Raw genomic sequence first — 20364 nt, forward strand, 5'->3', positions numbered from 1 at the left:
GGTTGAGACTGGGCATCTCTCCTGGAAATTATCTGCTTTCAAGCTCTTGGCAGGGTCCCTGAGGTCCTCAGTCCAACTGAAGTCACTGTTAAAGCACTTTATTTCTGCACCGATGAAACTCTAGCCACTAGTTACAGAGTTTGGTTTCAAAATTGTGCCATTTATTATTTTTGTTGGATTGGCTTGTAAACCCTTGTATAATCATACATCATTTATAACTGCATTATTCCACAAGAATGCATTTTCCAGATGAGGTCTATTCCTCTGTGAAAAACTAAAAATGTTTTTTCTTTCCTTTTATATTAAATGAAAGTCTTTCACAGTGTGTTACCTATTTATACTGTCCTAAATAGAGGTCAGGGAATATAATTTTCCTCATTCTTGATGCCCAGGGGCTGTCACTGTGGGCTTCAACTGTTGTATGTATCATGCTTCTGAAAGCATCCTAAACTGTGGGGTCACTGTCCCGGGGCACTAAATGCCCCCAAGATGCTAAATCCTTGTATTTGCTTTTAACAGTTTTGCTTTTATTTTTATATTTTAAAATATTTCTTCCTTAGTCAGCAGTTACTTCTTCCCACCATCGTGACAACGCCCTCTAGTGGAAAACCAATAACACACATGTGTTAGAATTGTTTGTATTCTAAGAGTTTATAAGCAACGAATGAGAAGAATATCTGATGAGTTAAGGGCATGGGTTTTTGACTTTTAGTCTGGCAGCTGGGAGTAAGCAATGGTTTTTTTCTTTCTAATTTTAAGCCCAGTTCCAGCTGCCTCTGATAGCTTTCCGGATCAATGAGGAATTTGTATAGATAAATTTTTCCATGTGACTAATTTACATTCCAGGTGGATTCGTTTTGTTTCTGAGTTAGAGACGCCTTCATTTCCTCCTCATCCACACCCTGTTCTTGGAGAAGCTACTCCACCCCTAGCCCAAGATACACCACCCAGCTTACTGACCGTCTGATCTCACGTGGGCCAATCAGATTCTCTGGGCAGGAAATTTGCAACTGGGGTTCAGAACAGGAAATGGTCACCTGTGGGGAGCTCACCTTGCAGGCTATGGGGAGCTGCCCTCGCAGGTCATGGGTGAGCCAGAAACGAGGCTCTGGGCCTTCCCTGAGCAGAGATGCAGGCAGGGGGTGCAGAGAGTGTGTGTGTGTGTGTGTGTGTGTGTGTGTGTGTGTGTGTGTGGTGTTGGGGAAGATACAAGGGTCCCAAGCCCCTTAGGGAGGGTTAAGTCACGAAAACTCAGGGCAGGAAGAGCCCTGAAGGAGCCCTGGCCTCTCTCTACATTCGGGAGACTGAGCCCCTGGGAGGGGCAGAGACAGACCCAGGGTCACCCAGAAGGGCTGTGGTTAAGTTGGCCCTGAACTCTGCCATGTTTGTTCTGCTGTCCTTCCCGGGGCACTGGCTCAGAGGATGAACAGGCCATGTCTCCTCTCTCTCTTCTGCCGCAATCTCTTCTGCTGGGAATCTGAGGACCATGCAGATGCTGGCATGGCGTGATTTACTCCAAGAGTCTCCCCAGCAGCTGGGCACAGTGTCTACAATTCCACCATCTTCCATTTCCAGAAGTAGCCCTGCGCAGGTGAACGCTGTATGTCTTATTCCCAGGAGGCATTAACTAATGGTTTGAAAAGCCCAAGATAAGGAAATCCACATTTATTGAATCCCCAGGCAATTTATATGCACCACACAGCCTTCTGAAGATAACCCAATCACTCCCATTTTACGAGGGAGGAAACTGAGACTCAGAGAGGTGAAGCGACTTGCTCAAGATCACACAGCAAGTCAGGAACAGGGCTCAACTCTGCTTCCAGAGCCCAGGCTCCTTTGCCTAAAGAGCACAGGTGCTGAGTTCTGGAACCAGGCTGAGAAGGTGGGCAGGTCCAAGATGAACATGTCCCACGGAATCATTCAGTGGGAAGAGTCCTGGCCTAGGGATCAGAGCCAATTGGCTCCAGGACCTCAGACTCCTTTCTGAGTCTCACTTTCCTCACCTCCATCAGAGGGTTGAACTGGATATTTCCCGCGATCCCGGAACACTCTGTGGGCGGAGAGCAGGGTGGGCACTAGAGCCCGAGGTGGGAGGACCTAGCGGCAGCCGCTGACTGTCCACCCATGGTCCGGATTCCAAGGGACCAGACAGTAAGCGCATGGGCTCTGGAGCTCGGCTGCCTGGCTTCAAATCCCCCTGCGCCACCCGCTACCACCATGTGGGCTCGAGTAGGTTAAATTAATGGCTGCAGCCTCAGTTTCCTCATCCATAAAATGGGAATAATAATAGTCTCTAGCCCATGGGAAGGGTGAAATACGTTCACACATGGAAAGTCCGAACAGTGCCTGGCACCAGTAAATGCCCCATGCGAGTCAATTACTGCTTCCATCCCCCACGCCCTGTGGACCCCTTGCGGGTGAGAAGGTTTAGGCTTCCAGTCCTCCTGAGCATCCTCCTTCTCCCAGATGCGGCGGCAGCCCTGGGATCCAGCAGCTGGTCCCTGTGGGCCTGTTTCCTGGGCAGAGTGAGTCCATGATCACTCAGACGTGACACACGGCCTGGCCACCCCCACTGTGACCGCGGGCGGCCCGTCCTGGGCTAAAAATATCACTTTCATGAATGGAGCCAGGGAGGGCCATTCGGGACCCACAATTAGTGTTTGTGTTAAAACCCAGGCTTGGGCTCTCCACCCCTGGGCCTCGGCACCGCCCCTTCCGTGCCCCTGCTTTGGGGAGACTCGCTCAGTGTTGGGGAGATGGGTGGGGAGGGCTGGGGGTGAGGTGGAGTACACTGATGGGTCCTTCAGCGTGTAAGGAGCCCAAGTCCCCTACAAGTTTGTGGGGTAAGAATGAAAATCTCCCTTTGTGTGGAGGAAGAGGAAGTTTCCAGAGTTGGCAGAGTTCTGGTCTCTGGATCTGTGCCCCCTCCCCGGATCTCTTTTGTCCACCTCCTGTGTGTGATAGCCCCTGCGGGTGGGATTCGGCCTGGGGTCTGGCGCTGGCCTGAGCAGTCTTGCTTCTCTCCCTGAGGCCCAGAGGTGTGGTCATCTCATGAGGAGCAGGGATTGGAAGGAGGGTCCAGCTCAGGCAGCGGCAGGACCAGAGCTCCGATGGGGCACAAGGTGAAGCACTGGGCCTAGGGTAGGTAGACAAAGCAGCAGGTCCAAGCCAGCAGGAAGCCGAGGTGGGCAGCGGTCTCAGGGGGCCACCAGCCTGTCGCCGAGTGGATCCTCTAAGATTCCTCCAACTGAGGCAGGAGCCAAGGACTCACATCCGTGGGACGTGACCTGGGTGCGGCCGGCAGAGGGGGAGGCAGAAAGGGACAGGGCGGGAGCTCAGGCCCCTGAAAAGGGATCAAGGCTGTCCATGCCACTGCCTTGCTAAAGTCCCTTCCAGGCTCCTTACTGCCTGATCGTCTGTCCCCACTAGACTGCGAGCTCGCTGGGACGGAGAACTTGGGAATCAATGAGGAGGCAGGACTTTCAGCCCAGGGTGCCCACCAACACTGTCCCTTCCTAGAGAAGGATTAGGGGCTCAGAGGGGCATGGAGAACAGTGGGGGCGCAAGGGGCACGGAGGTCCAACTTACTCCGTCCGCTCAGGGGCCTTCCAGGCTCTTTGTCACGGGGACCACTCTGGACTCAGAAAACACTGCCCCTCCTTTCCCCTGACCCTCAGGGATAGCCACGTCCCAAGGGGATGGCTGCGGCCCCTGGCCAGAGAAAAAGCAGGAGATAAAGATGGTGGCCCTGCTCCTTTCAAGTGCCTCCAGCTAGATTCCACGTGGGCCCAAAGTGGGGTTTGGGGGGCTGCGAGAATGTGGGGAGCTGAGGCCCTTGCAACTTCGAGAATCTTGGAAACTTAAGAGCTTTCAGAATCTTTAGAAATCTCGGAAATTTTAGAACCATTGGAATCTTAAAATCTGGAGCACTTTTTGAATCTCAGACTCTTGTGACATTCTAGAAGGTTGAGGGACTTAAACGGGGGCTCTCTTCTGGGACAGAGAGGGACATTCACCAGCAGATCTGGCCCCTCTCCTCCCGCCAGCCCTCAGAGTCCAGTACGCTTCAAATATCGTGATCTTGTGCAGTTTTTCATTTCAGATTCTGAAAACAAAAGCGCATTGACCTTAAATTTTTGAGGTTGTGTTTCTTAAACAAATGGGGACAAGATTTGTTGGCTTATTAGATTTTTAAGATTCCAGATTTTGTTTTTTAGGATGAGTTTTGCCTCTCATGTCACGGATTCACCAAATATTCACACTGGGATGGGTCCTAGGAATCGCCTCCTTTTACAGATGGGGAAACTGAGGCCCAGAGAGGGCGCAGATTGGTTCAGGGTTCCACAGCGATTCAGGGTCAGATCTGGGCTTTGTGGCTCCTGGAACTGAGCTGCACCCACACCTCCCCTCTGCCCTCCCAGCACCCCTGTTCTTAGTAGCTGCCCCACGGGCTCAGGCTGAGGATTTTCAATGCCTTTGCACAGAGCTTTCCCCCACTTCCAAGGGCCCCCTCTGCAAAGTGGGGCTGGGGATTCTTGAGCCAGACCAAGGCTCACGTGCCTGGCACACGAGCCGTGTGAAGGAGCAGAGACGCAGCCAGGTCACTTCCAGCCAGCAGGGTACAGGGGGAAATGAGGAAGGCAGAATGCCTCTGGAGCTCGGCCGAGGTTCTTGGTGTTAGGGTTAGGGCTCAGTCCTGCAAGTCTGTCTCCACTTCAGGTGCCAGTCGCAAGTCTGGCACCTGTACTCCTGACCAACTGGCTATGAATCTGCAGGGTCCCACAGTCCCCTCTTGGGGTTCCATCTAGAACAACTCACAAAACTCAAGAACGCGCTTTGCTTACTATTATGGGTTTATTACAAAGGATGCAACTCAGGAGCAAGCAGCCAAATGGAAGAGACTCCTGGGACGAAATAGGGGGCCACTGGGGGGCTTGCACAGAATTTCCATGCCCCCTCCACGCACGCCACCTCCCAGCAAGTCCACGTCTTCACCCGCCCAGAAGCTCTGCAAACCCTGTTGTTGAGAGGTTTTTATGGAAGTTTCCATCTGTAGGCATGATAGATCCAGTCCTTGGCCACTGGTGATTGAGTTCTATCTCCAGCCTCTCTCCCCTCCCAGGAGGCTGGAGCAGGGGTGGGGACAACCAAGCCCCCATCCTGACCCAGCTAGGGCTCCCCAGGAGTCGTCTCATTAACATACAAAAGACAATAAATTCCAAGAAATTTAGGACCTCTGTGCCCAGAACCAGGGATGAAGACCAAATATTTATGTTTTTATTTATTATTTTTAATTTTTAACAAAAATATTTTTAATTTAATAAATGAATATTTACTTATTATTCTAAATGAATAATATTTATTATTTTATTTAATAAGAAGAATATTCTTCTTCTTCTCTCGGTATGAGAAGCGGCCATACCAGGCTACTTCTCAGGTGTAGACAATTTCCATCGGCGGCTCTTAGGTCCAGGCAGCCCTGGCCGGGGCGTGGGGGTGAAGGATCACGTGGCGTCATGTGTGGTGGCCCATGTTGGTTGGGCATGGACGTGGCAGGTGACAAGTGCCTGGGCAACTGGCAGTTACCCAGCCTGGCTGGGGTAGGGACACAGAGGGCAAGAATCCATTCACTTAGATGTGCCGTCTTCAGAAGTCCTCTCTCCACCACTCCTTCCTCCTCATGATCTCTCCTTCGCTATTTTAAATGACACATTGGAAAGGAAACAACCGTCTACGTGTTAGCCATCCCGCAGCTGGCCGTAAATCAGTGCAGTCCATCTTCCCTCCACTTCCATCCCCTCTGCTTCACTCCTGTTTCCCTCTTGCCTCGTGTCCACCCAGTCACTCACGTCTCAGTTAGGTCCCGAAAGAGGCAAAGCCTTTTCCCATCTCAAGGGCTTTGTCCATGCTGTTCCTTCCTTCTGGAATGCTGTTCCCTCCTTCCACCCTACTCCTGGCTGATTCCCCTCCTCAGGCCTTGCCTGGCCTCCCACTCTGAATACCATGCTCCTCTGATGAGCACCCCTGTGTTTTCCTTAATAGTACTCGTCAGCCTTTCTAACGATAGACTTCTTTGCGTGATTGTTTACTAAATCACTAATCTTCTTGCTCCAGGAAGGCAGGGATCATATCTGTTTTGTTCAGCACTGGGCAATAGCATAGGCCTGGCTTAATAGATAGCTGTTGAATGAATAAATGAGGTTGAATCAGAGATAATTACAATATACAAAGGCTTATGTGTACGAGTGAATTAGAAAAAGAGAAACAACCTGAATACGGTCACGCGTCTCTTAACCACGGGGCTACGTTCTGTGAAATGCATTGTTAGGCAAGTTCGTCATTGTGTGAACATCATAGAGTGTACTTAAACCTAGATGGTGCAGCCACTACACACCTAGGCTGTATGACACTAATCTCCCGGGACCACTGTCATATCCGCGGTCCATCATTGACCGAAACGTCATTATGCGGCGCATGACCGTGTTCAACAATAACCAACTTAAAAATACATCATAGCTATCTGCCATGGAGCTTATGTGGCCACTGAAATCACAATTGAAAAGCATATTCATCCCCAACATCATTAGTCATTAGGGAAATGCAAATCAAAACCGCAATGAGATACCACTTTGGTGTCTCACCAGGATGGCTATAATTAAAAAAAAAAAAGAAGGAAAATTACCAGTCTTGGTGAGGATGTGGAAAAATTGGAATCTTCATCCATTTTTGATGGGAACGTAAAGTGGTGTGGTCACTGTGAAAAACAGTCTGGCAGCTCCTCGAAAAGCTAAACATAGAATTACCACACGACCCAGCAATTCCACTCCTAGGTATACAGCTGAGAGAAAGGAAAACATTTGTCCGCACAAAAAATTGTGTATGAATGCTCATAGCAGCGTTATTCATAATCTCCGAAAAGGGGAAACAACCCAAATGTTGATTGACTAATGGATGGATAAACCAAATATGGTATATCCATACAATAGAAGATCGTTTGGCCATAGAAAGGAATTACTGGTATACTGTACAACATGGATGAACCTTGAAAACGTCATGCTAAGTGAACGAAGCCAGACCCCATTCCATTTCGATGACCTGTCCAGAACGGCAAATCCACAGATAGCATGGAGATTAGTGGTGTCAGGATATAGAGGGCGGTGAGAACTGGGACTAATTGCTAATAGGGACTAGTTTCTTTTGGGGAGGACAGGAATGTTCTGGAAGTAGATAGTGGTGATAGCTGTCCCACATAGCAAATATACTAAAAACTACTGAATGGTAACACTTTAAAATGGTGGATTTTACGTTATGTGAATTATATCACAAAAAATTAACTAGAAGTGTATTCCGTGACAGAAGAGAGTTCTCGTGATGTATTAAAGGGAAAACACAGGGTCTGTAATCCAGCTACAGTATGTGCTATAATCTGTAAATACCGAAATTTCTAAAAAGTGTTAGCGAGACAGAGAGAAGGTGGGGGTAGGGGTGAGGGTGGGGGAACAGAGACACACATGATCTTTATAAATGATCCTGCCATCTATGGGGACAGAAAACAAGACCGTATATTTCGATAGTATCCATCTCTGTGGGTGGAATTATGGGTAATTTTTGTTACTGTTCTTTATACTTGTTTGAATTTTCTATAATGAATATATATCCCTTTATTGATTTAAAACAGGATTTAAAAATCCTACCATCTGCCTAAAAGAAAATACTTCCCTCTCCACAAGGCCAGGTCCTCTCTGGTCCTTGCCCCTCCCCCCAGCCAGCCGGTCACAGTCCTTGAGGAAGGGGCGCTGAAACGGCTCTCTTCCCGCCTGATTGGACAACAGCTGACAAGCCGGGTGGGCCGAGCTAGGTCACTGAATGTGGAATTTGAGAGAAAATGGCAGAGAATGCCGTGGCCCTTGAATATGCATAGAACGCAGAGAAAAGCGAAAGGAAGAGAAGATTGTGAGAAATTTCTTTGAGGAAAGCTTTCATTGTGGGGGCTGGGGCACGAGGGGGACCTGGGGTGTGAGGGGGCTGCCACCTCCTTCACTTAATGAACCACCTGGGGAGAGCTTGACATGTGATCCCTGAAGCTGGGGGACACTGGGGACTGGAGAAAGCTCAAGTGGCCTCTGTCAGGGAAGAGAGAAGGTGACCCTCATACCGGAGGGTGTTTCCTGAGGCCCATGTGGGCCAGGAGAGCTGACCTGCAGCCCTTCTAATAAGTGCCCCAAGAGAATGTTCTGGAAGAGGGAGGGGTCTTCATGGGGGGAGGGCTCTGTGTGGGAGGGCAGAGGGAGAGCCAACTGGGAGCCTCAGATACCCCCATGGACCTGCCCTCAGGAAAGATAGTTGCAGGCTCGGAAGGCATCTAGCCAGCTCACTACAGAACCAGCCAGGTGAGAACTTCCGGTCCCTCCCATGGCTCTCTTCCTTCGCTCCTGCTCAGACTCTGGCTGGGCTGAAACCTCAGCCTGGACTCGGGGGTGTGGTGGTGGAGGGGAGAGAAGAATCTGGACGCTGTCCCTATTTCTGGACCAGAAAATGCTGCACAAATCTGAGCATTCTCATAATTGTCTTGGAGGGACTGTCCTTACCTAGGACTGAGCAGGAAAGTTGCCCCTCCCCAGAGTCGCCCCGTGAACTGCACTTTACAAAGATAGTGAGGGGCTGGCCCAGTGATGTCGTGGTTAAGTTCATGCATTTTGCTTCAGCAGCCTGGGGTTTGCAGGTTCAGATTCTGGGCATGGACCTACACACTGCTCATCAAGCCATACTGTGGCAGCGTTCCACATATAAAGTAGAGGAAGATGGGCATAGATGTTATCTCAGGGGCAATCTTCCTCAAGCAAAAAGAGGAAAATTGGCAATAGCTGTTAGCTCAGGGCCAATCTTCTTCACCAAAAAAAAAGAAGAAGAAGAACAAGAAGATAGACACAAAAATCAAGTTGTGTTTTTAATTACATCACGAGTCCGGCTTGTTCAGCCTGTTGGTTCTGATAGCTTTATTTTCAGGAGCCACTGTGAGCCAGGCATTGGGCTTCTGCAACAAGCATGTGTCTCATTTAGCCTCAGAACAATCCTAGAGGCAGGCATTACTTTCCCAATGATCCCCAAGGAGAAACTGAGGCCCAGAGCAGCTAGAAGGAAGGTCTTCTGTCACATAGCTAGTAAGCAGCAGGTCTGCAGGCCTTCGTGTCATACTGCCTGGGCGGGCCCGCCTCTGAGTCTCTATCTCCTCGTCTGTGAAATGGGGACGCGGTGGCTTACTTTGCAGGGTTGCCACAAGGACGCATTCAGAGAGGTGAGCAGAGGTGCTCTGCGCACAGTAGGAGGTGCAGTGAAGGTCACGCCCTTCTCGGGCCCACACTTGGCCCCACCCCCCAGGCGCTGTGTCTCTGGGTGGGACTGGAGCTATGTGTTCGGCCTGGGGGGTCCTCACATCTGGAAAGCATGGTGTGCTGGCATATTTGGCTTTTGGATTTTGGAAATGCGCCCTCTTGTCCCCTGCCCTCCATCTCTGGGCAGCTGACGGCAGGAATCCCCCCAGCGGCCGGGCTGGAGGGGTCCAGGCTCTGGGCAGCTTTCTGCCCCTCCGGAGAGCCGCCAGGACGAGGTCTGGCTGGCTCAGCCTTTCTCAGGCAGCGCTCCCCGCTAACCTCACTTGACGTCGTAGATGTTTCTGGTTTGCTGGGAACCAGGCGGAATCCTTAAAATGTGAGAGGCTGAGGTTTTCCCTGCTGGTGTCTGCCAGGCACCCTGCTGGCCCTTCCAGGAGGACCAGGAATTGGGTTTGCAAAGATCTGGGGCGGCGGAAATGAGGGACATTGTCCTGGGCTCCCAGCCTGGGGCCAGAACAGCCCCAGCCTCTGCAGTGGGGCAGTGAGGGGCCAGTGAAGGGGCAGCTCCCCGAGGCCAGGCCCTCCACCTGGAGGCAGGAGGCTTGTGCTCCAACCTCACTTGCTGTGTGATCTCAGGCAGCACTGTCTGCCTCTCTGGGCCTTGTGAGTCCATGTGAACGTAGGGGAGGAAAAATAATTTTCCCTCTACCCTTCTGAGTTCTTAGCTGAGACCCCTGGAATACAAGGCAGATTAACAAGAGAAAAACACACAGAAGTTTATGAGCAGGTGTGCATCCTGGATACACGGGTGCTCCCCAGGAAGGGTCGCTCCTGGAGGTGGTGCTCAGGATTCAGGCTTAAACACTGTTTAATAAGGAAAGGGGAAGGGGGATGGGGTCTCTTAGGGGAGAGGAAATGATCTGTAGGAAAGATGAATGGGCTCTTAGAAGAATAGATGGGAGGTGTGACAGTTGGTGACAAAGTGCATCTGAGTGTGGCATCCTCTCCCGCGTCTGGAGTCAGTGCCCCCTTGTCGATGTCACTCCTGGGGAGGGGGCTGATGACAATTGAGTTCCTTTTGGAGACGCTGTCTTTAGGCAGATATGGGGAATTCAGAGAAAGCCTCTTTCTACACTTGCTGTTTTTCACGTGCCTACAGCGCAAAATGATGAAGGTACCAAGGGGCCTATTTCGGGGTGGCATTTTCTCTTACCTTTCATATAAAATGCGAGGAGCGGTTCTCCACCCAGTGTGTGTGTGTGAGAGAGAGATGGGGGGCTTTGGGAATGTCGGGGGAGCGTGTTAGCCTGTCACAGTGATGGACACGGGCTGCTGTTGGCATACAGTGCCGCAAAGCCGGGATTCTAAATGTCCTGCAAGGCACACGACGGACCCATACGGCGAGGGCCAGTTTGCGCCTCATTGAGAAATTCCCGGCGAGATCATGTCCAAGGTCTGAGACTTCTGCTATTTTAGGATCATTATTGGGAAAAAAGCTCGTTGCTGCTTAATCGGAGGAAGAATTTCCTTGTGCTGTTGTGGTTGTCATCACCGAGTCTGCCAAGGATCAGGCGCGGTACCAAGGAACGAAGAAATCCCTCAAGTTCTCGCCCTGTAAGAGGGTGGCTCTAGCTCATCGGAGGGCCCCTGATGGACGTGACTGTGGGAGCGTTTGGGATTAAGGGCTGGAGGCAGAAGAATTCCTACCCCTGACGGGCTGGAGCTGGGGGCAGACAGAGGAGGGATGGGGTGGGGAGGAGGGGAGCGCTGGGCCCTGGGAGGCAGGGGCCCTGGGAGGTGTGAGGCGGGAGAGAAAAGGATGCTTAAAAGCAAGGATGTGAATGTTCCAAGTGAATTTGAGTTCTGCCGAACAAACATTTGTCCGCATTCCATCTTCAGTGAAATGCAGGGCGCACCCCCAGGCCTGGGGCAGTGGGTTTCTCCTGGTACCTGAGCACGGCCGGGGTGCCGCCTCTCAGTAGATGCGCGAGGGAGCTGAGACGGTGCTCCCGGGGCTGTGGAAGGACCCACACAGAATTAACGCGCAGAAGGTGGAGATGAGAAGCAGGGAGCCCATGGGGAGGCGAAAACCCTCATGGGGAAGTCTTGGAGTGGCCTTTAGGCCGGGAGCGAGGGGCTCTTGGCAAGCCAGTAATTATAACCCTGACGATGAGTGGCGATTATTGAATGCTCACCGACAGCAGGTTGAAGCTGCCTGTATCAGGCCATTAATCAGGTAGGTTCTCGGTTCAGGTGACCTGGGTCTCCTTGGCAGCCCCGCCCTTTCCCCATGGGTGGCCTTGGCAAGTTACACACAGCTCTCTAAGTGTCGGCTTCTTCATCTGTAAATGGGGGCGACTTGGGAGGTCCTCGTGAGGTTTAAATAACAAAATCCACGTAAGGCACTTAGCACAGTCCATGACGTATTTCTCAGTAGATGTCAGCGGAGATCATGGCGATCGATGGTCACCATCCTCCGTCATCTCAGAGGCAGGGACACTGTGGCTGACGTCAGGTTTCCATGTTTTCTCATTTAATTCTCATGCCAGTTCCATAAAGCAAATATTTTTATTCCCCATTGTACCGATGGAGAAATGGAGGCTCAGAGAGGCAAAGCGACTTTCCTGGAGGCCACACAGCTGGCAGGCACTGGAGTCAGGGACGGAACTCAGGTCTCTCTGACCCCATAGGCCTGCTCTTTCGGCTCCTCCAGGCAGCCTCCAGGGTTGTCTAACAGTGGGGCGAGATGTCTTGAGAGGTCATGAGCTCCCTGTCACTGGGCAAACCGGAAGAGGGTTTTCTGCTCCGGGCTGGAGCACCGATGGTTTTTGGCTCTAGGATTCCGCTCTGGGACTCAATTTAGGCTTTGGGAAGGGTTGTGGGAATTCCTGGTGAGCTTCCAGGCCTGGGTCATGAGGTTTGAGGGCCAGGGGGTGTTATGAAAGCCTGCAGACCAAGAGGCCACTTACACATGGAGGTGGTGTGTGTGTGTGTTGGGGGGGTGCAGTGTGTGCACTGAATTAACCCTGCTTTCTTTTCTTCACCAAGAGCTCTGGCCTTGCTGGTGAGATCACCTCATAAGGAACAGTCTGCACTCAATGTCACAGGTGGTGACACAGGATATGGGCACAAAAGTCCAAGAGGAAGTTGACAAGGGAGAGCTGGAGGCTTGGTGACCACTGGGTCCCTGACATTCTCTATGCAGAAAGCCTGACTCTTCTGTCTCTGGGGCTGGCCAGAGGGGACCGTGCCTCAGGAGATGGGGGACCTAGAGTCCCACAAGTGGGTCCAGTGGCCTGGGAGCAGGAGACGACGAGTCGGGAACCTGCTGTGCCACCCGCTTACTGGGGGACCTTCCCCCATCTATACCATAAGGGGCCCGGGCTAGGCTCCTGAGTGTTGGGGAGGGTCCTGGATGTCTGACTTGAGCTGCTCGGAATTCCCCAAGCTGGGAAGGTTCAGGAACATTCCCCTAAAAGGCCTGGTGGGTGAATGACTGGCTCTTTTTGCATCAAAGAGAAGGAAAGCAATTTGGTGCAGAAATTTCCGGTAGGAAAGGTACCAGGGACATTCCTGGGTTGGGAGGGGAGGTGGGGGCTTTCTTCCTGCTCAGGGCACGTGACCGCTCAGAGGAAGAACAGCTGCTCCCATCACCCCAGGACGGAGTGTGAGAAAACGCGCCGGGCTTACAACAGGATGGGTGAAGGTTAGACACTGGTTCAACCGGATCCAGCAAAAATCACTGGGGCTCCTTTACGCAGAGAGGAATTCGGCCTGAAGCTGTAAACAGGTTTAACGAGGCTCAGAGAAAGCCACAGAAGCTGAGCAAAAATGGAGAAGTGTGAGGAAGGGAAGGTTTCAAACCAACACTGGAGCTTTTAAGATCGGCCATATTCCTGGTGCTGCGCTGGGCATCGTGGCAGCGGGTCCGTGGGCGCTGTTCCCCAGGAATTTGTAGCACACTGCTGGAAGAAAGAATCTGAAAACCTGTCAAAAGCCAAAAAAAGTCAAGGTTCAAATCCAGGAGGTCACAGTTATTGAGCCCTCGCTGGGTGCTAAGCCTTTTGAGTGCATGGGATCATGGAATGCATGAATTAGGATTAAATATCTGTATTTCATGGAGGAGGCGGGGTGGGCTCAGAGAGGTTGCACCCCATGCCCAGGGCCACACAGCTGTCAGCAGCAGACCTGGCTTCCCCCAATGTGCAACATACACCCAAGATCAGAGCCTCTCTCATTCCTTCTCTGTGCCGGGCACAGTGCCACATGGTGGGGGCTCTGGGGACAACAGGCCAGACCCTGTCCTTGTGGTTTACCCTCTGTGGCGGGTTCAGAGGAGGAATTCGGGCTGTCTGCAGACCCAGTCCAGGGGCCTTCAAGGCAGCGGAAAGCCCAGGCAGGGCTGCAGGGGCTCAGGGAAGGTGGGGTCAGAGAGGGCACCAGGAAGTCAAAGCTTTCCACGGGAAGGTGGTCAGGCTAGTTGAGGACCGATGTCCCCAGCTCCAGGGTCAGTCACCGAGGGGAGACGCCCAGTGGGTGGAGGTCTTCACGGAGCCCCTGGCTGGACGGCCTGCGTTTCCAGCATGCCAGCCACGCAATGAACGCTGCCCTTGGAGGCAGGATGGTGGGGAGGTTCAGGGTACCAGCTTTGGAATTGGGCAGATCTGGACTCCAACCCAGCTCCAGCTCTGTGTGACCTTGGACAAGTGGCTTGCAGTCTCTGAAGCTCAGTTTCCCCAACCTTTAACCTAGAAGGAGACTTCCCTTGCAGGGGTGTGATGCGTGAGCATTTAGCCCAGTGCTTGGCACATCATCGGTACTCCATAAATGGGGCTGCTGTCCTTCGGTCTACGGTCTGGCAAGTCCCTTCTCCTCTTGCTCTGTGGTCTCAGTTTCCCCAGATAACAGGACGTCCTCTGAGCAGCTCTGAGAGGCCAGGGCTCCGTCAGAGACTCAGAGCAGGGGCTGACCAGGGCCCGGTCCCCACGGAGATCAAATTTCCAGCCCCTCAATGGAGCCAAGTAAACACAGGAGAGACAGCACGGCTCCCTCAGCCGCCACTAACAACCAGATTCCTGACTCCACCGCAGCCGCGGCTGCTCACCCTGATTGCGTCTGGCTCCAGCGTCCCCGGGCGCTGCTGCTGTCACCCTCATGAGACCCTGGGGTTTGGGGTGGGGGTGTGGAAGAGGCCGGGCAAGCCAGTTTCGTGGTGGGGTGGCAGCCAGGCTGTCAGCTGCTTCCAGGAGCAGATGGCTTGACTCTTGGAGTTTCCCTTTCTGGTTCCGTCCTCCCTCTGTCGGTGACTTCACTGGACCACTAAGGCTGCTGACAGATGAGACAGAACCCGGGATGCTGAGGAAACTCCCTCTCCCAGCCCCGAACCTGCAGCAACTCATTTATCTGAGACCCAGGCCAGTGGCTCCAGTTTTATAGCCTCTAAATTCTTCTTCTATTCTCTGACTTTTCACTTCCCAAGAGAAATCAGCATGTATTTAGGAAGCGCAACTATGTGCCAGGCATAGCTGAGCAAGACACAAAATCCCAGCCTTCAAGGATTTTTCTCATTTCTGCCTGGTGAACTCCTATCCACCCTTCAAAGCCCCAGTTCAAATATCCCCTCCCCCCTCTCCATGCTACTCATCTCATGCCACTTCCTCACTGGTTCTCTACAGATGGCCATGGTGAGCTTTTCAGCAGCACCTTGGGGCTGAGCTCCCTCCCTCTTGAGGGTTTTCACTGGAGTTGCCCCCCTGAACCCTCCCCCCACCATTCCTGAGCAAACCATACTCACCCATCAGATCTGAGCTCAGCTGGCACTTCACACACACAGAGTGAGGGCCCCTGGATGGCACACTCAAGGTCATTATTGCCATCAGGAAGTTAAGTGTTTATTTAATTCCTGTCTGTCTCCCTCCCTGGAATGTAAATTCCCTTGGGGTAGGGAGTGTGTGTGTTTGATCACTTTTGTCATCTGGGGGCCTGGTCTGTGGAGGACTCTCAGCATACATCTCCTGAATGAGCCCCCTCTTCCATGAAGTCTTCCCTGATTTTGCCAGGCACAGACTCTCTCTTGTCTGCACATCTCCCGTCGCTTTCTTTCTTGTCTTACTTTGTTTATGAATTTTTTCATTCTGGAATATTTTATCCATATGGAACAGTGCACAAAATACGTGTCCAGGTTAACAATTTTAAAGCAAATACCCACTTCACTGCCACCCAGGTCAAGAAATAAAACCTACTCCACAACTAGAACCCCCGGTGAGCCTTTCTCTCCTCGCTAGAGTTAGGCATGACCTTGCTTTTTGATCATTTTCTGGCTTTATTTAACAGTTTTGCTATCTACATAGGCATTCCTAGACCACAGAGTTCCACTTTGCCTGTTTTTCGAAATGTATGTGCACGGAATCCTGCTGTGTGTATTTTGATGTGTAGGTAGCTTTTTTGGCTCAATATTGTGCTGCTGAGGCTCATCCACATTGGGGTGCATAATCGTAGGCCCTTCATTTTCTTTGCTGTATAGTATTCTGTTGGGTACCATCATTTATTTATTCATTCTACCACTGACAGGCATTTTAAATGTGCTGCTTTCAACTTTCTTTTTTGTCTCCAGGAGCACGTGTGCACTCAAATTTAGGCTAGTAGCTAGGAGTGGAATTGCTGGGGTGTAGGATACACATTACATTAATTTTATTAAATAATGCCAAACTATTTTCTAAGCGTTTGTTCCAATTTACACTCTCTTAGCCCCGAAGGCGAGTTCCCATTGCTCCATGTCCCTGCTGACACTGTGATGGCCAGGTGTTTAATTTTTGCCAATCTAGTGGATACGTTATTGCATCTTGTGATTTTGCTTTGCATATTCCCTCGTTACCAGTAAACTTGACTGTTATTAGCCATTTGGATTTCATTTTTGAGGAAGTGTCTTTTCAAGTTTTTTATTCTTTCTTTTTCTTATAGAGCGTAGGAATTTATTCCAGATACGAATTCTTTGTCGGATATCTTGCAAATATCTTCTCCCACCCTGAGGTTTGTCTTGCTTGTTTTTTTTTTGGTTTTTGAGGAAGATTAGCCCTGAGCTAACTACCGCCAATCTTCCTGTTTTTGCTGAGGAAGACTGGCCCTGAGCTAACATCTGCTGCCAATCCTCCTGTTTTTGCTGAGGAAGACTGGCCCTGAGCTAACATCTGTGCCCATCTTCCTCTACATTATATGTAGAGGGACACCTGCCACAGCATGGCTTGACAAGTGGTGCCATGTCCGCACCCAGGATCCGAACCGCAGAACTCTGGGCTGCCGAAGCAGAACGTGCAAACTTAACCGCTGCACCACCGGGCCGGCCCCCATTGCATTTTTTGTGATCAGACATTTAAAAGTTTAACATAATAAATGCAACCTTTTCCTTTATGCCTACTGCTTTTTAAGAAATCTTCCCTACCTCGAGTTCATAATAGCTTTTAAAAGCTTTATCGTTGCTTTTCATATTTAGGTCTGCAATCTACATGGAATTTTCGTTTTTTTGGGTATGCTGTGGCGCAGTGGCCAAGTTTTACTTTTTCTCTTCCATATGGGTATCCAACAGACTCAGCATCATTTATTGAAAACACTGTCTTTTCCTCATACATCACGAGTCATGAGTCAAGCGTCCATGTACGTGTGGGTCTGTTTCTGGATTCTGCTCTGCTGGACTGTGTGTCCATTCTGGGACCAACGTCACCCCTCACTGTGGCTTTACTGGACTATACTCTGGCTCTGTACTAAGTCTTGACAGCTGGTAGAGCCAGTCTTCCATTCGTTAGAGCATCTTGTCCCTTTGAATTTCCATATACGTTTTGGAAGCAACCTTTCAAGTTCTCACACACACACACACACACACACCTCTCTGTTCATCCCTGAACTTTTTGCATCCATCCTTCACAGCACTTAGCACTGGGTTAGAGATGTTTCTGTGTCTGCCCCGCATCCAGATTGTGAGCACACCCAGGACAAGGACTATGGTGGCTTCTCTTCATTTCTTCTTCCTCGGGCCCTCCTTCCTTGTTGAATGGAGTGCAGGATATATGCATCTTACCCACAAGCATCTAAAAGGTCTCAGGGAGTGAGAGCAAGAGAATGAGGCTGAGAGAGCACTTGAAACTGCTGAATACTGTGCATGGTCCTGCCCTCCCTTCCGCCCACTTGAGTGCATGGCCAGGAGGGAGCATAAGATGGAGACCTGGTTCTGCCGTTCTCCCTGGAGGGGACAGTTACCATATGTTGCTTGGGGCCTGAGCATCTTTCCAGGCTGAGTGTGAATCTAGTGTCTAGATATGTGCACATGTGTGTGTATGTGTACATATATACATGTAACAAGGCCCCAGCAAGCCAGCTGTCTCATCTTGCATTCAACCAAGGAAACTGCAATCAGATTCATGCTGGGTGGAAGCCGTCTGTGTTGGATGTACTGAGATGTTCTAGAATATTGGTCTCTAACATGGCACCTCATGAAGGATTTTCAAGGATGATTTTAACTACGCCCAGCGTTCTTGCGTGCTGACTTCGGAACCACCTTCCACGTGTAGGACTCCACCGAAACTTCTACAGCACCATCTGCCCAGGAACACCTCTTGCAGGCGCCTTGAAAACAGGATCTGTCTGTCTTCCAACCAAAGTGACTTTCGCAGGAACTTGGCACATCTCGGTCCTTAAACGCTGTAGTTATGAGAGTAAATGCTGCTAACGCTTCAGTCTTCTGTGCCTCCCACAAATGTTTCCTTCCCAGAACTCTTAAGAAGTAACTTTATTGAGATGTGGCTTCCAAGCCATAAAATGTATCCATTTCAATGTATGTTTCGACAGATGTATACATCACACAACCGCAACTCTATCAAGATAGAGAACACTCATCACCTCCAAGAATTCCCTCCTGACCCCTCCCTGTCAACGCCTGCCACCCCCGGCCTGTCAACACCGATCTGCTTCCTGTCACGATAGATTAGATTTGCCTTTTCGAGAGTTTCATAGAAATGGGATCCTACTGTGTGTAGTATTTTCTGTCTGGCTTCTTTTACTCCGTGTAATGTGTTTGAAATTCATCCATGTGTGTGTCACGACTCTGCTTCTTGTGGTTGTAGTGTCCTATCGTATGGACGTACCACAGTTTGTTTACACAGCCACCAGTTGATTGACGTTTGGGATTATTTCCGAATTTGGAGTGTTTCGAATTAAGCTACTATGAACATTTGCTTACAAGGCTTTATGTGGATGTATGTTTTTCTTTAGGGAAAATACTTAGGAGTGGAATTGCTCAGTCACATGGTGAACGTGTGCTTAACTTCATAAGCAACTGCCAACCTGTTATCAAAGTATCATTTCACACCCTCACCAGCGGTATCTGAGAGTCCCAGTTGCTCCACATCCTCATCAGCACTTGGTATTGTCAGTAATTTTTAATTTAGCCATTCTGGTGTCTATGTCCTGGCATCTCATTGTCATTTCTATTTGCATTTCTCTAATGTCAAATGAGGTCAAGCATCTTATGTGCTTATTGGTTATTTGTATATCTTCTTTAGTGAAGTGTCTGTTCAAATATTTAAAAAATTGGGTTGTCATCTTATTGTTGAGTTGAAAGTGTTCTTTATATATTCTGGATACAAGTCCTTTGTCAGAATATTGTGTCGTGAATATTTTCTCCCAGTTGGTGGGTTGCCTTTCAATTTTCTTACCAGTGTCCTCAAAGGGCAGAAATGCCAATTTTGATGAAGTCTAGTTTATAAATTTTTTCTTTTATGGTTAGTGCATTTTTTTGCCCTGTATAAGAAATTTTTGCCTAATCCAAGGTCAAAAAGAATTTCTCCTATATTTTCTTCTAGAAGTTTTATAATTTTGGATTTTTTACTTAGGTCTATGACCTATTAATGTTTGGATATGGCAAGAAGCAAGGGTCAAGTTCATCTTTTTTTCCACGTTGATATCTAGTTGTTGTAGCACTGTTTGTTGAAAAGTCTATCCTTCCTCTAGTGAATTACTTTCACACTTTCGTCGAAACCCATCGCCCATATATGTTTGGGTCTATTTAAGGACTTGCTATTCTGTTCCATTACTCTTTATGTCAATTCTTTTGCCAGCAACACACTGTCTTAATTACTGTAGCTTTATAGTAGGCTTAAAATCAAGTAGTTTAAGTCTTTGAAATTTGTTCTTTTTCAACATTATTTTAGTTATTCTAGGTCTTTTTCTTTTCCACGTTTTATAATCGCCTGATCAGTTTCTACAAAGAAGCCTGCTGGGAATTTGATTGGGACAGTACTGAATTTAGATCAATTTGGGAAGAGTGTATAGATCAATCCTAACAATATTGAGGTTTTAATCAAAGAATATGGTATATCTCCCAATTTCTTTGGGATTTCCTTAAAATTCCAGCCATGTTTTATGGTTTTTCTCATGCAAGTGTTGCATATGTTTTGTTAAATATATCCCTGTGTTTCATGTTTTTATGCTATTGCAAATGGTATTTTTATAAATTGAATTTCCAAATTTTTTTTCTTTTTTTCTTCTGAGGAAGATTCACCCTGAGCTACCATCTACTCCCAATCTTCTTCTTTTTGTATGTGAGCTGCTGCCACGGCATGGTCACTGACAGACGAGTGGTGTAGGTCTGTGCCAGGGGACCAAACCCAGGTCACCAAAGTGGAGTGAGCTGAACTTAACCACTAGGCCACTGGGGCTGGCCCAAAATTTTCATTGCCAATACATAGAAATACAATTCATTTGTGATATTGACCTTGTATCCTAAAACCTTGCGAAACTCATTTATTAGTTCTAAGTTATAGTAGCTTTTAATTAGATTCTTTAGGAATTCTATGTATACAATTGTGGGTTGGGTTTTTTTTTTCCAAATAAAAACTGTTTTACTCCTTCCCTTCCAGCACATGTAAACTTTATTTCTTAATCTTGCCTTATTGCATTGATTAGTATCTCCTGTACAATGTTGAATCAAGAGAGTGGGCATTTTGACTTGTCCCCAGTTTTAGTGAAAAAGCATTAAATCTTC

The sequence above is a fragment of the Equus caballus genome, chromosome 25 (assembly GCF_041296265.1).
Source record: "Equus caballus isolate H_3958 breed thoroughbred chromosome 25, TB-T2T, whole genome shotgun sequence".
Lineage (NCBI taxonomy): Eukaryota > Metazoa > Chordata > Mammalia > Perissodactyla > Equidae > Equus > Equus caballus.